General features: G+C 41.2%; 2 long non-coding RNA genes across 2 annotated transcripts in view; both read left to right on the forward strand.

Moving 5' to 3' along the window:
* Positions 1–17,432, forward strand: part of LOC143676195 (uncharacterized) — a 264,759-nt gene that overhangs the window by 208,831 nt on the left and 38,496 nt on the right. The window lies entirely within an intron of this gene.
* LOC143676196 (uncharacterized) overlaps positions 1–17,432 on the forward strand; it is a 94,837-nt gene that overhangs the window by 75,678 nt on the left and 1,727 nt on the right. The gene's annotated exons all lie outside the window — the stretch shown is intronic.

Genomic DNA, 17,432 nt, shown 5'->3' on the forward strand with positions numbered 1-17,432 from the left:
CCCCAGCCCATGTAACAAAAAACGGAAAAACAAAATACAATAAAAACAAGAAAATATGTTTCCCTTTCTTCCTTCCTTCCTTCCTTCTATCCTTCCTTCCTTCTCTCTGTCTTTCCTTTAAAAAAAAAAAAAAAAAAAAAAAAAAAAAGAAAGTAAAAGGACAACCTACCGAATGGGAGAAAATATTTATTAATCACATACTAAGAGTTTAATATCCAGAATATGTAAAATGCTCTTGAAACTCAACAACAAAAAGACAAACAATTCAATTAAAAATAGGCCAAGGATTTGAATCTGCATTTTAAAAATTTTTTGGCATGGGCAGGCACTGGGAATCGAACACAGGTCTCTGACATGGCAGGCGAGAACTCTGCTTGCTGAGCCACCATGGACCATCCTACATTTTTCCAAAAAAGATATATATATATATATATATATATATATATATATATATATATATATATGCCCAATAAAGACATGAAATGATGCTCAACATAATTAGCCATTAGGGAAATGCAAATAAAAACCACAATGAGGTACCCTTTCATAGCCACTAGAATGGCTATGATTAAAAATAAGGAAAATAACAAGTTTTGGAGAGAATGTGGAGAAATAGGAACCGTACATTGCTGGTGGTAATATAATGGTGCAGCTCCTGTGCAAAACAGTTTGGCAGCTCATCAGAAAGTTAAGTACAGAACTACCATATGACCCAGCAATCCCACTGCTAGGTATATGGCCACAAGAATTGAAAGCAGGGAGTGGAATAAATGTTTGCACACCAATGTTCATGGTGACATAATTTCAAATTGCCAAATGATAGAAGCAACCCAAGTGTCCATCAACAGGTGAATGGATAAACAAAATGTGGTGTAATATAACCATATAATGGAATATTATTTGGCCATAAAAACAAATGAAGTTCTGAAATATGTGGCAATATGGATGAACCTTGAAGACATTATGTTGAGTGAAATAAGCCAGATTGAAAAGTAGAAATATTGTATGAGCTCACTTATATGGAGTAATTAGAATATTAAAATTCATAGAGTCAGAAACTAGAATACAGCTTACCAGGGAATAGGGAGTTAATACTTAATTTGTCCAGGATTTCTGTTTGGGGTGATAGAAAAGCTTTGGTAATTGGTGGTGGTAACAGTGGCACACACTCCCCGCCCCCACTCTAAATGTAATTAACAGTGCTGAATTGTATATCTGAAAATGGATAAAGTGGGAAAGTTTAGGTCGTATGTATGTTACCAGAAAAAATATACAGCAACAATAACAGAACAGTAAAGAAAAATGCACCATATATATTTTCCTTTCAAACACCATGTTTTAGGAAATCCCACTCATATTGGATTGCATCCATTTGCTTGTGTAAATGCACAGCCCAGGTCAGGGCCAATTTCAGTCCTGTCTGGATCCCACTCTGGGCTGAAGTTAGGATGCAATCTCTTCATCTCTGCTCTGCTCTCCCACCTGCTGCCTCACTCTCTTGCAGTCAAGTTCAGGGGCTCAGCCAAAAGCCTCCCTCTCCACATAGAGCAATTCCAGCCTGAGGGCCAGGCAACACTCTGTTGGCCCTGATTAAGACCAGTGATAGTGGCTAGAATGGAATGGACAGATGGGATAAAGAGGGTCATCCAAGAGAAATCAGGGGGTTGGGGAAGAGAAGAATGAGGGTTCCATGGAGTCACTTGAACAATGCATGCCTACTGAGTGACATTATAAAACAGAACTCAGATCTCAACTATCCCCAGGAACACACTCTCTGGTTGATTGCTGCCTTGAAAGAAGAGTTGTCCCATTTGTTACATTTCTGTTTGTAGAGCTAACTGTAAGCTTCTTCAGTGTATAGGTGTCCCTTCTATACAGCACTAAACCAGGACAGAGTTTACTGATTACATAAGTACAAACATACATAGGGCTTATGCATGCAGAGACAGGGTACATGCATGCAGACACGGAGGTACAAGCATGCAGACACAGGGATGCATGAACACAGACACAGGAGGTGTATGCATGCAGATGTGATGGTGTATGCATGTAGACACAAGGATGCATGTATGAAGATGTGAAAGTGCATGCACACAGATGCAGGGGTGCATGCCTGCTAACATAGGATGTGCACACACATAGACACGGGGGTGTATGTGTGCAGATGTGGGAATACATGCATGCAGGTGGGGACATGCTTGCACACAGATGTGGGGAACATATATATACAGATGTGTTGGGTATATGCACACAGACATGGGGAGTGAATGCGCACAGATATGAGGGGTGCATGTATATGGGCATGTGGTGTATACATACCTACTGCATTTGTGCTATATATATGCATTTATTTATATTGCCATCAACACTGATGGCATCAATACTGACATTTAGTGTAACAGTTTTTGCCACATAGAAGGTGCTCAATAAACAGTATTTGCATAAACAAAGGAATAGATGGATGACTCAAAACCCCAAATAATGCATTATTAAAAACAATGATATTTACTTATTTACTTGGTGCCAAGCAATATGGTAATTCCTTCTCTCATTTGTCACAAACACTCTGTGAAACAGCCATTATTTGTCTCATTTCCTTGGGAAGAGAAATAAGGTTCTGGGAGGCTGCCTGACAAATGCAAAGGGGTCAGGTTGTTTGAGATTCAAACACAATTTGTCTATGTCAAAGTCCATACTTTAGTCATTATGCCAATGATGATCCAGAGTTTTTAACTGCAATCACCTTTCCTAAAACAAGAGTTTATGTAGAGTAGCTGAAGGCAGTCATGCCGTGCTTGGGACTGCCATGTATACATGTAGAGCTGCGTAGATGTGTCAGGAGGGAGGATTTGGAACCCCTGCCCCTAGAATCACCCTGAGATGCTCCATGGAACCACAGGGCTTCCTGGCACCATTTTCAAACATGTCCCTTGTCAAGCTGCTGCTGGCCTGGTATGGGACAGTCCCTCTGACTGCTGATCTCCTCACCTGCTCTGAGTCCCTATGTTCAAGCAATGGGAGGGGGCAGAGGTCCAGAGGCCCAGACACACAGCTCACCTGCTTCTTGGCTTTCCCAATGGGAGTCCCATTAGCTTTCCCAGGATCTCTTGATGCCTCAGTGACTGCCAAGAGGTAAACCCCTCACCACGGCCTAGTACACCAACTCCAGTCATGTCAGAGGACCAAGTGGCTTGGCTTGTGAGACCTGGACAGCCAAATCTCATGTTCTTGGGCCCCAATGCTCCTGACCAACTGATTTGGGATAGGAAGTGTCTCTAATTAGAACATGAATAATCAATGGAAAAATAAAAGAAGTGTTGCTTGTGTTCACTGAAATGCACCTGTCATGTTGGTCTTGGATCTGCTTTGAGGAGGTATTATTAAAACCCATATTTAAAAAAATCCTTATCAATGAAGCACCTACTGAGCACATTGCTGATGTGAATTATTGGAATATATTTGGTATTTAGAACACATACCCTCTGTCATGGTCAGGTTCATATGTCAACTTGGCCAGGTGGTGGTGCCTGTTTGTCTGGTTGGGCAAGCGCTGACCTGTCTGCTACTATGAGGACATTTCATAGAATAAAATCATGATCACATCCACTGCATCCAAAGCTGATTGAATTTGTAATCAGCCAAGGGGAGTGTCTCCTGCAATAAGTGATGTTTAATCTAATCACTGGAAGGCTTTTAATGAGGATTCAGAAGAGACCTCTCTTCCTGATTTGGCCAATAGGCCTCTCCTGTGGAGTTTATCCAGGCCCTTCATTGGAGTCGTCAGCTTCACAGCCTGCCCTATGGATTTTGGAATCTACATTCCCATGGTTACATAAGACACTTTTATAAATTTTCTATCTATGGCTATTTCCTGCTGATTCTGTTTCCCTAGTGGACTCTACCTAATACAGCTTGGTACCAGGAGTGATTCTTAAGAAATAAAATCTTAAAAATGGGTTTTTACTATTGGTTGTCTACTCTGACTGTACTCAAAGGCACTAAGGACTCTGATTCCCATAATAAGAATGATACTGCCAATCCATGGGGTGAGTCGGTAAAAGAGATAGTCAAAACATCACCATTAGATTCTTCTAATGCTTCCCTTGTAGAAAGCCAGACTCTGGGGGATAACATATTTTTACACCTTTATGGAGTTTTGTGGAAAAAGAAGGTATAAAAATGCTGGCTGGTCTTTTGTCCGCCGGCCCGCCACGCAGCACCCACGCCCCGCAGCAGCAGACCCGCCCGCCCTCCTCTCCCCTCTTCTGCCTTCACCGGCTCCTCTGCCACCAGCCTCAACAGCCTTGCCACCCTCACCTTTCCTCCTCCAGAACAGCTACTGGGGGAGTGGAGATAATACAGAGCAGCTCCCGGAGCCACGAGGGAGATCAAAGGGACGGACTACCCCATCCTGGAATGGCTGACTATCTGGGAGAACCAGCTCCGGTGAAATCACCAAGGGGCATGGGCATTCCTGGGTGGGACGGCAAGCGACTGGAGTCCCTCCCTTCCACCTTCCCAGGCCAGCAGGTAGAATTGGACAGACGGTCCCTTAGGCCGCAGCGGCTGGTGCCCCCACCATGCGAGGCCCCCCGGACCAACTGAGAGAGTTGGGTCGGAAATCCCCAGACTGCGGAGAACAGTGACCGGGGGATCCCTTCCAAACACGTGACTCCCCCATCCGGCTGGGAACAGTGCACTCTCCCGGGCTGCGACAGCTGGCCCCCTCCCGCCACGCTTGGTGCCCCGGGCCGACTAGCTAATTCAGCCGGATGCTCTCCCGTGCTGCGGCGGCTGGCGACCCTCCCTGCATTCGGAACCCCAGGCCAGCTGGCACTCTTCCAAGACGCTTCGGCTGCCAAACCTCCCCTATGGCGAGAATTTTCCAGAGTTAAAGGACCCACAGCAACTTTCACTGGTGGAACCCATAGACAAACATGTGCCACGAGCACCACCTACTGGGCAGGATAAGAAAAACAGAACCCAGAGATTGCACAGAAAAATCTTTCAACCTGTGGGGTCGAACACCCAGGGAAATCTGACTAAATGCCCAGACGCCAGCAGAAGATAATGGATCACGCTCAGAAAATTGAACATATGGCCCAGTCAAACGAACAAACCAATAGTTCAAATGAGATACAGGAGATGAAACAACTAATGCTGAATATACGAACAGAAATGGAAAACCTCTTCAAAAACGAAATCGATAAATTGAGGGAGGACATGAAGAAGACATGGGCTGAACATAAAGAAGAAATAGAAAACTGAAAAAACAAATCACAGAACTTATGGAAGTGAAAGATAAAGTAGAAAAGATGGAAAAAACAATGGATACCTACAATGACAGATTTAAAGAGACAGAAGATAGAATTAGTGATTTGGAGGATGAAACATCTGCATTCCAAAAAGAAACAGAAACTATCCGGAAAAGAATGGAAAAATTTGAACAAGGTATCAGGGAACTCAAAGACAATGTGAACCGTACAAATATATGTGTAGTGGGTGTCCCAGAAGGAGAAGAGAAGGGAAAAGGAGGAGAAAAACTAATGGAAGAAATTATCACTGAAAATTTCCCAACTCTTATGAAAGACCTAAAATTACAGATCCAAGAAGTGCAGCACACCCCAAAGAGATTAGACACAAATAGGCGTTCCCCAAGACACTTACTAGGTAGAATGTCAGAGGTCAAAAAGAAAGAGAGGATCTTGAAAGCAGCGAGAGAGAAGCAATCCATCACATACAAGGGAAACCCAATAAGACTATGTCTAGATTTCTCAGCAGAAACCATGGAAGCTAGAAGACAGTGGGATGATATATTTAAGTTACTAAAAGAGAAAAACTGCCAGCCAAGACTCCTATATCCAGCAAAATTGTCCTTCAAAAATGAGGGAGAAATTAAAACATTCTCAGACAAAAAGTCACTGAGAGAATTTGTGACCAAGAGACCAGCTCTGCAAGAAATACTAAAGGAAGCACTAGAGTCAGATACAAAAAGACAGAAGAGAGAGGCATGGAGAAAAGTGTAGAAAGAAGGAAAGTCAGATATGATATATATAATACAAAAGGCAAAATGGTAGAGGAAAATATTATCCAAACAGTAATAACACTAAATGTTAATGGACTGAATTCCCCAATCAAAAGACATAGACTGGCAGAATGGATTAAAAAACAGGATCCTTCTATATGCTGTCTACAGGAAACACATCTTAGACCCAAAGATAAATATAGGTTGAAAGTGAAAGGTTGGGAAAAGATATTTCATGCAAACAACAACCAGAAAAGAGCAGGAGTGGCTATACTAATATCCAGCAAATTAGACTTCAAATGTAAAACAGTTAAAAGAGACAAAGAAGGACACTATATACTATTAAAAGGAACAATTAAGCAAGAAGACATAACAATCATAAATATTTACGCACCAAACCAGAATGCCCCCAAATACGTGAGGAATACACTGCAAACACTGAAAAGGGAAATAGACACATATACCATAATAGTTGGAGACTTCAATTCACCACTCTCATCAATGGACAGAACATCTAGACAGAGGATCAATAAAGAAATAGAGAACCTGAATATTACTATAAATGAGCTAGACTTAACAGACATTTATAGGACATTACATCCCACAACAGCAGGATACACCTTTTTTTCAAATGCTCATGGATCATTCTCAAAGATAGACCATATGCTGGGTCACAAAGCAAGTCTTAACAAATTTAAAAAGATTGAAATCATACACAACACTTTCTCGGATCATAAAGGAATGAAGTTGGAAATCAATAATAGGCGGAGTGCCAGAAAATTCATAAATACATGGAGGCTCAACAACACACTCTTAAACAACAAGTGGGTCAAAGAAGAAATTGCAAGAGAAATTAGTAAATACCTAGAGGCAAATGAAAATGAAGACACAACATATCAAAATTTATGGGACGCAGCAAAGGCAGTGCTAAGAGGGAAATTTATTGCCCTAAATGCCTTTATCAGAAAAGAAGAAAAGGCAAAAATGCAGGAATTAACTGTCCACTTGGAAGAACTGGAGAAAGAACAGCAAACTAATCCCAAAGCAAGCAAAAGGAAAGAAATAACAAAGATTAGAGCAGAAATAAATGAAATTGAAAACATGAAAACAATAGAGAAAATCAATAAGACCAGAAGTTGGTTCTATGAGAAAATCAACAAGATTGAGGGGCCCTTAGCAAGATTGACAAAAAGAAGAAGAGAGAGGATGCAAATAAATAAGATTAGAAATGGAAGAGGAGACATAACTACTGACCTCACAGAAATAAAGGAGGTAATAACAGGATACTATGAACAACTTTATGCTAATAAATACAACAATTTAGATGAAATGGATGGGTTCCTGGAAAGACATGAACAACCAACTTTGACTCAAGAAGAAATAGACGACCTCAACAAACCAATCACAAGTAAAGAGATTGAATTAGTTATTCAAAAGCTCCCTAAAAAGAAAAGTCCAGGACCAGACAGCTTCACATGTGAATTCCATCAAACATTCCAGAAAGAATTAGTACCTACTCTCCTCAAACTCTTCAACATAATCGAAGTGGAGGGAAAACTACCTAACTCATTCTATGAAGCCAACATCACCCTCATACCAAAACCAGGCAAAGATATTACAAAAAAAGAAAACTACAGACCAATCTCTCTAATGAATATAGATGCAAAAATCCTCAATAAAATTCTAGCAAATCGTATCCAACAACACATTAAAAGAATTATACATCATGACCAAGTAGGATTCATCCCAGGTATGCAAGGATGGTTCAGCATAAGAAAATCAATTAATGTAATACACCATATCAACAAATCAAAGCAGAAAAATCACATGATCATCTCAATTGATGCAGAGAAGGCATTTGACAAGATTCAACATCCTTTCCTGCTGAAAACACTTCAAAAGATAGGAATACAAGGGAACTTCCTTAAAATGATAGAGGGAATATATGAAAAACCCACAGCTAATATCATCCTCAATGGGGAAAAATTGAAAACTTTCCCCCTAAGATCAGGAACAAGACAAGGATGTCCACTATCACCACTATTATTCAAAATTGTGTTGGAAGTTCTAGCCAGAGCAATTAGGCAAGAAAAAGAAATACAAGGCATCAAAATTGGAAAGGAAGAAGTAAAACCATCATTGTTTGCAGATGATATGATACTATACGTAGAAAACCCAGAAAAATCCACAACAAAATTACTAGAGCTAATAAATGAGTACAGCAAAGTAGCAGGCTACAAGATCAACATTCAAAAATCTGTAGCTTTTCTATACACTAGTAATGAACAAGCTGAGGCGGAAATCAAGAAACGAATCCCTTTTACAATCGCAACTAAAAGAATAAAATACCTAGGAATAAATTTAACCAAAAAGACAAAAAACCTATATAAAGAAAACTACAAAAAACTGCTAAAAGAAATCACAGAAGACCTAAATAGATGGAAGGGCATACCGTGTTCATGGATTGGAAGACCAAATATAATTAAGATGTCAATCCTACCTAAACTCATCTACAGATTCAATGCAATACCAATCAAAATCCCAACAACTTATTTTTCAGAATTAGAAAAACCAATAAGCAAATTTATCTGGAAGGGCAGTGTGCCCCGAATTGCTAAAAACATCTTGAGGAAAAAAAACGAAGCTGGAGGTCTCGCGATGCCTGACTTTAAGGCATATTATGAAGCCACAGTGGTCAAAACAGCATGGTATTGGCATAAAGATAGATATATCGACCAATGGAATCGAATAGAGTGCTCAGATATAGACCCTCTCATCTATGGACATTTGATCTTTGATAAGGCAGTCAAGCCAACTCACCTGGGACAGAACAGTCTCTTCAATAAATGGTGCCTAGAGAACTGGATATTCATAATTAAAAGAATGAAAGAAGACCTGTATCTCACACCTTATACAAAAATTAACTCAAAATGGATCAAAGATCTAAACATTAGTTCTAAGACCATAAAACAGTTAGAGGAAAATGTAGGGAGATATCTTACGAATCTTACAACTGGAGGCGGTTTTATGGACCTTAAACCTAAAGCAAGAGCACTGAAGAAAGAAAGAAATAAATGGGAGCTCCTCAAAATTAAACACTTTTGTGCATCAAAGAACTTCATCAAGAAAGTAGAAAGACAGCCTACACAATGGGAGACAATATTTGGAAACGACATATCAGATAAAGGTCTAGTATCCAGAATTTATAAAGAGATTGTTCAACTCAACAACAAAAAGACAGCCAACCCAATTACAAAATGGGAAAAAGACTTGAGCAGACACCTACCAGAAGAAGAAATATGGATGGCCAAGAGGCACATGAAGAGATGCTCAATGTCCCTGGCCATTAGAGAAATGCAAATCAAAACCACAATGAGATATCATCTCACACCCACCAGAATGGCCATTATCAACAAAACAGAAAATGACAAGTGCTGGAGAGGATGCGGAGAAAGAGGCACACTTATCCACTGTTGATGGGAATGTCAAAGGGTGCAACCACTGTGGAAGGCAGTTTGGCGGTTCCTCAAAAAGCTGAATATAGAATTGCCATACGACCCAGCAATACCATTGCTAGGTATCTACTCAAAGGACTTAAGGGCAAAGACACAAACGGACATTTGCACACCAATGTTTATAGCAGCGTTATTTACAATTGCAAAGAGATGGAAACAGCCAAAATGTCCATCAACAGAAGAATGGCTAAACAAACTGTGGTATATACATACGATGGAATATTATGCAGCTTTAAGACAAGATAAACTTATGAACCATGTAATAACATGGATGGACCTAGAGAATATTATGCTGAGTGAATCCAGCCAAAAACTAAAGGACAAATACTGTATGGTCCCACTGATGTGAACGGACATTCGAGAATAAACTTGGAATATGTCATTGGTAACAGAGTTCAGCAGGAGTTAGAAACAGGGTAAGACAATGGGTAATTGAAGCTGAAGGGATACAGACTGTGCAACAGGACTAGATACAAAAACTCAAAAATAGACAGCACAATAATACCTAATTGTAAAGTAATCATGTTAAAACACTGAATGAAGCTGCATCTGAGCTATAGGGTTTTTTTTGTTTTTGTTTGCTTGTTTGTTTGTTTGTTGTTGTTGTTTTTTACTATTATTACTACTTTTATTTCTTTTCTTTATATTAACATTTTATATCTTTTTCTGTTGTGTTGCTAGTTCCTCTAAACCGATGCAAATGTACTAAGAAACGATGATCATGCATCTATGTGATGATGTTAAGAATTACTGAGTGCATATGTAGAACGGTATGATTTCTAAATGTTGTGTTAATTTCTTTTTTTTTTTCATTCCGTTAATAAAAAAATTTAAAAAAAATGCTGGCTGGTTGTTGTTAGATACACTGTATACATTAATGAGTGAAAGAGATGGGTCTAAGGCTATAAATGAGAAGCTTAAGCAGTCTGATAAACATAAATGTTTCTATGAGTGTCCTGAAGGAAAATCTTATTTCCTATAGCCACAGACTTGACCTCTCTAAAAATCAGATCCAGAATCTTATTCTTAGAGTAGCAACTTTACAACATAAACTGAAATCTCAATCTTGCATGGTGTCTGCCTTTAAAGTGAGGGCATTGATCGGAAAGGAATGGGACTCCGAAAAATGGGATGGCAGGATATGGATTCATAATGATGTTGAAGGAAAGGTTGAAAGCTTAGGTCATGCTAAATCTTCTCTAGATAACACTATAATAGTCTGCCCTGAGGACATAACCACCGCACCTCCAGCCTGCCCTGAGGAGTTGGCCACCCTACCTCCTCCTGAAGCCATTAGCCCTAGAGTGATTAATCTTGTTTCACCAGATGAAACTGCAAATGAATGCCCTAAAGCAAATGGCTTGGAAGATACTTCTAAATTCTTTCATGACCCACCCCCACCATCCCTCATTTCTTCCAGACCTGATACTGGACTAAAGTCTCAATAGGTCCCAAAGGTGAGGTACAAAGTACCACCCATGAGGAGGTATGTTATTCTCCAAAAGAACTGTGTGAGTTTCCCAATTTATATAGACAGAAATCAGAGGAATATGTGTAGTGATGTATTTTAAGGGTGTGGAATAATGGTAGGAGAAATATAAAACTATATCATGCTGAATTTATTGATATGGGCCCACTAAGCACAGATTCTGCATTCAATGTTATAGCTCGAGTGGTTAAAAAAGGCATTAAGAATTTGTTTGGATTGTTGGCTGAAATATGGATCAAAATGTGGCTGACATTACTTGATGTTGAAATGCCAGAACTGCCCTGGTATAATGCAGATGAGGGGATCCAGAGGCTTAGAAAGATTGGACTGTTACAGTGGATTTATCATGGAAAGCCTGCTCATACACCCCAAGAATGTCCAGAGGATGCACCTTTTACCAGAACTGTGAGACATAAATTTATGAGACTAGCATCATTATCCCTGAAGAGCTCTGTAGCTGTACTTCTCTGTAGGTCAGATATTACTGTGGGAACTGCTGTTACTGAGTGGGAATCTTTAAACACAATGGGAATAATGGGATCTCGAGATGGCAGAAGCCAGGTGGCAGAACTTAATCGCCAAAGACAAGGTGGACATGGCTATCATAATAGATAGCAAACTCAAAGCAGGAGTCAAAATAATCTGACTTGGGTGGGCCACAGTGGCTCAGCAGGCAGGAATGCTTACCTGTGATGCCAGAGGACCCGGGTTCACTTCCTGGGTGCCTGCCCATGTAAAAAAATAAAAATAAAAATCTGACTCACAGAGAATTGTGGCGTTGGTTAGTAGATCATGGGGTACCTAGAAGTACAATAGATAGGCAATCTACTAAATTCTTGTTTGAGATATATAAACAAAAGAGTTTAGGTCAAGTGAACAGAAGTCTAACATGAATTAAAAAACACAAAGACACGGTCCCTTAATCAATTTCCAGACTTGAGACAGTTAACAGACCCAGAACCCCTTAAATGAGGTGGAAGGCCACATACTTTGGGGGGAGGACCCTTTTACACTACTGCATATTTACACTGTTGATCTTCCTCCAATCCTTCCCCAAGGAGACCAACGGCCTTTTACCATGGTAACTGTGCATTGGGGAAAAGGAAATGATCAGATATTTTGGGGATTATTAGACACTGGTTCAGAAGAGACATTAATTCCAGGGAACCCAAAACGTCACTCTGGTCCACCAGTCAGAGTGGGGGCTTATGGAGGTTAGGTTATTTATGGAATTTTAGCTCAGATCCATCTCACAGTGGGTCCAGTGGGCCCCCAGACCCATTCTATAGTTATTTCCCCAGTTACAGGATGCATAATTGGAATAGACATACTGATCAACAGGCAGAATCCCCACATTGGTTCTCTAACTTATGAAGTGAAGGGTATTTTGGTAGGAAAAGCTAAGTGGAAGCCACTAGAACTGCCCCTACCTAGAAAAATAGTAAATCAGAAGCAATGCTGGATTCCTGGAGAAGTGCAGAGATTACTGCTACTCTTAAGAATTTGAAGGATGCAGGGGTGGTGATTACCACCGCATGCCCATTCAACTGTCATATTTGGCCTGTGCAGAAAACAGATGAGTCTTGGAGGCTGACAGTGGATTATCATAAGTTCATCCAGATGGTGACTCCAATTGCAGCTGCTGTTCCAGATGTGGTATCATTGCTTGAGAAAATCAGTACATCCCCTGGTACCCGGTATTCAGCTATTGATCTGGCAAATGCTTTTTCCCTTAGCTATTAGTAAGGACAACCAGAAACAGTTTGCTTTTGGTTGACAAGGTCAGCAATATACTCTCATTGTCCTACCTCAAGGGTATATCAATTCTCCAACCCTATGTCATAATGTTGTCTGCAAGGACGTTGATCATTTCTCCCTCCCACAAGGCATAATAGTGGTCCAATATACTGATGATATCATGTTGATTGGGCCTAGGAAGCAGGAGGTAGCAACTACTCTAGACTTATTGGTAAGGCATTTGTGTGTCAGAGGATGGAAGATAAATCCAACAAAAATCCCAGGACCTTCCACGTGAGTGAAATTTCTAGGGGTCCAGTGGTGTCGCTCATGTCAACATATCCCTTCTAAGGTGAAGGATAAGCTGCATCTGATCCCTCCTATGACCAAAAAAGAGGCATGATGCCTAGTTGGTCTCTTTGGATTTGGGTGACAACATATTCCTCATCTGGGTGTGCTACTCTGGACCATTTATGAAGTGATCAGGAAAGCTGCTAATTTTGAGTGGGGACCTGAACGAAAGGAGGCTCTTGACAGGTCTAGGCTGCTGTACAAGCTGCTCTGCCACTTGGACCACAGGATCCAGCAGATTCAATGGTGGTGGAAGTGTCAGTGACAAATAAGGATGCAGTCTGGAGCCTTTGGCAGGCCCCTGTAGGAGAATCACAGCACAGACCCTTAGGATTTTGGAGCAAAGCCTTACCATCTGCTGCAGATAACTATTCTCCTTTTGAGAAACAGCTTTTGACCTGCTTCTGGGCCTTAGTAGAGATTGAATGCTTAAGCATGGACCACCAAGTTACCATGACACCTGAGTTGTCTACGATGAGCTGGGTGTTGTCTGACCCACCAACCTATAGAGTTGGGCATGCACAGCAGCAGTCCATCGTAAAATGGAAAGGTTATATATGAGATAGGGCCAGAATAGGTCCTGAAGGCATAAGCAAGATACACAAGGAAGTGGCCCAAATGCCCATGGTCTGCACAACTGTCATATTACCTTCTCTTTCCCAGACCAGAGCTATGGCCTCTTGGGGAGTTCCTTATAGTGAATTGACTGAGGAAGAGAAAACTTGGGCCTGGTTTACAGATGGTTCTTCATGATATGCAGGTATCACCCGAAAGTGGACACCTACTTTCCTACCAGAGGGTGACTTGAATGCGTACCAGAGGGTGACTTCAGCGGAGGAAGGTTTTAATAATCAAGTGGGTAAGATGATCCATTCTGTGGATACCAGTCACCTTCTTTCCCTAGCAACTCCTGTATTGCCCAATGGGCTCGTGGTGGTAAGGATGGAGTTTATGCATGGGCTCAGCACATGGACTTCCACTCACCAATGAGTCCCAGCAGAGACCCACACTCAGCCCTCAGTATGGCACCATTTCCTGAGGTGGGCAGCTGGCTAGATGGTGGCAGGTTGATTACATTGGACCACTCTCTTCATGGAAGAGGCAGCAATTTGTTCTAACTGGAACAAACACATACTCTGGATATAGGTTTGCTTTCCTTGCAGGCAATGCTTCTGCCCAAACTATCATCTGTGGACTTACAGAATGCCTTATCCATCATCATGATATTCCACACAGCATTGTTTCTGATCAAGGAACCCACTTCACAGCAAATGAAGTGTGGGAATGGGCACATGAAATTTTCTGGTCTTACCATCTTCCACATCATCCAGAAGCAGCTGGATTTATAGAACAGTGGAATGGCCTTTTGAAAACTCAGTTATGGTGCTGACTTTTTGGCAATACCTTGCAGGGCTGGGGTACTGTTTTCCAGGAAGCTGTGTATGCTCTGAATCAGCATCCACTGTATGGTGCTGTTTCTCCCATAGCCAGGATCCATGAGTCCAGGAACCGAGGGGTAGAAATGAGAGTGGCTTCCTCACTATTACCCTAGTGATCCACTAGGAAAATTTTTGCTTCCTGTCCCTGAAACCTTGAGCTCTGCTGGTTTACAGGTTTAAGTTCTAGAAGAGGGCATGCTTCCACCAGGAGAAACAGCAATGATTCCATTGAACTGGAATCGAAGACTGCCAACTGGTCACTTTGGGATACTCATGCCCCTTGATCAACAAGCCAAGAAGGGGATTACTTTACTTGCTGGTGTTATTGACCCCGACTATCGGGGGAAATAGGACTTCAATTAAACAATGGAGATAAAGAAGAGCTTTCCTGGAATATAAGAGATCCCCTAGGGCGTCTTTTAGAACTACCATGCCCTGTGATTAAAATTAACGGAAAACAGGAACAACCCAATCCATGCAGGACTACCAATGACTCTGAAACTTCAGGAATGAAGATTTGGGTCACCACCCCACCAGGCAAAGAACCAAGGCTAACTGAAGTGTTTGCTGAGGGTAAATGGAACATGGAATGAGTAGTGGAAGAAGGTAGTGATCAATATGAACTATGACTACATGATCAGTTATACAAATGAGGACTGTAATGCTGTTTTGTTCATGTTATAGTTTTTAATTTGTAAGATATAAAGTTTAAGAATGCATATTACCCAAGGACTTGCACCCTATCCTGGGAAGATTTAATGCATTCTGGTTGTATGTGGGACAATTGAGTATTGTTAGGTGAGGAAAAAAAATGAGTCTTTTATTGTTTACTATTTAGAGACTAAATATGGTTAAAGGGGATGTGTATAGCTGCCAAGTTGATAAGGGGTGAACTGTCATGGCCAGGTTCATGTGGCAACTTGGCCAGGTAGTGGTGCCCATTTGTCTGGTTGGGCAAGTGCTGGCCTGTCTGTTACTATGAGGACATTTCATAGAATTAAATCATGATCATGTCAGCTGTATCCACAGCTGATTGAATTTGTAATCAGCCAAGGGAGTGTCTCCTTCAATGAGTGATGTTTAATCTAATCACTGGGAGGCTTTTAATGAGGATTCAGAAGAGACAGTCTCTCTTCCTGCTTTGGCCAGCAAGGCTCCCTTGTGGAGTTCATCCAGACTCTTCATTGGAGTCATCAGTTACACAGCCTGCCCTACAGATTTTGGAATCTACATTCCCATGGTTATGTGAGACACTTTTTTAAACTTTATATCTATGGCTATTTCTTGCTGATTCTGTTTCTCTACAGAACCCTAGCTAATACAGTCTTTACCAATGAGAATCCTACTGAACATATTGTTGATGTGACTTATTGGAACATACTTGGTATTTAGAACACATACCATCTTCTTTTTTTGAGGAGGTGTGTCTTAGTTTGCTAGCTGCCAGAATACATTATACCAGAAATGGAATGGTTTTCAAAAAAGAGAATTTAATAAATTGCTAGTTTACATTTCTAAGGCCAAGAAAATGCTCCAATTAAAGCAAGTCTATAGAAATGTCCCATCTAAGGCATCCAGGGAAAGATATCTTGGTTCAAGAAGGCCAATGAAGTTCAGGGTTCCTCTCTCAAGTGAGAAAGCACATGGTGAACATGGTCAGGGTTTCTCTCACATCTGGAAAGGCATGTGGTGTACATGGCATCATCTGCTAGCTTTCTCTCCTGGCTTCCTGTTTCATGAAGCTCCTTGGGAGTTTCATCTCCAAAGGTCACTGGCTAGTAGACCCTGATTCTCATGGCTGTCATCCTGCTCTCTCAGAATCTCTTGCTTTCTTCAAAAATGTTTCCTTTTTTATATGACTCCAGTAAAATAACAAGACCCACCTGGAGTGGATGGAGACACGTCTCCACCTAATCCAATTTAACAACCACTCTTGATTGAATCACATCTCCGGGGAGATAATCTAATTAAAGTTCCAAACATACAGTACTGAATAGGGATTAGAAGAAACAACTGCCTTTACAAAATGGGATTAGGATTAAAACATGGCTTTTCTTGGGTACATACATCCTTTCAAACCAGCACAAGGGGTAATGTCAATAAATGCGAAAATGTTTCCTTGAAAATGGGAAGAGTTGTCACAGAGAATTCCAAGTTCTTTCTTAAGGCAAGAGGAATACAATTAATAGGAAAACATATTCAGATGAAAGATAGAAAATTATTATTTTAATCTTATTCTTTTCTGTCCAAAGTAAATTTAATACTGGGTGAACATTCTTCTTTTCTAGAATTTCTGACAGGTCATCACATAAGGGCTGGGCCATTAGAGGACATTTGCACTTCAGTCTGGGACTTGGGAAATGTGAATCTTGCCCTGGCTAAATGGTGCAGTTCTTTTTTCTTCCAAGGGGACCATTTTGAGCCAAGGGTTGGATGCATGGCCCAAAGTCAGACCTGGGCATGACACGGGCTGGCAGCTGCCAGGTCAGGTGGGTGCTGGGTCTGTATGGCAACATGAGTTCACACCATGAGCCAGTCAGAACATCAGTGCAAGACAGCAAGCAAATGCTGGGCATGACCACTTAAGAAATAGAGTATGCATAGATAAGGTGGGTAGGGAGGAGCTCGATTCTACATACAGAGGGAGGACCTGCTGGCATATGGCTCAAACCAACGGCCCATCGTACCAATGCCAGCCCATCTCTCAGCACAGGTCCCTCTTGTGGACTGGTCTCCCTTAATCTGCTTTTCAGGCCCACTTGGGAAGGCACTTTTTAAATTGTTGGGGAAGCCCTCCACAGACTCTTACTAAACTCTCTTTAGGCAACAAGGCCCCTGTCCATGTGGGTGTCCACCTCGTCACCCAGCCACAGGGA

The sequence above is a fragment of the Tamandua tetradactyla genome, chromosome 3 (assembly GCF_023851605.1).
Source record: "Tamandua tetradactyla isolate mTamTet1 chromosome 3, mTamTet1.pri, whole genome shotgun sequence".
Taxonomy (NCBI): domain Eukaryota; kingdom Metazoa; phylum Chordata; class Mammalia; order Pilosa; family Myrmecophagidae; genus Tamandua; species Tamandua tetradactyla.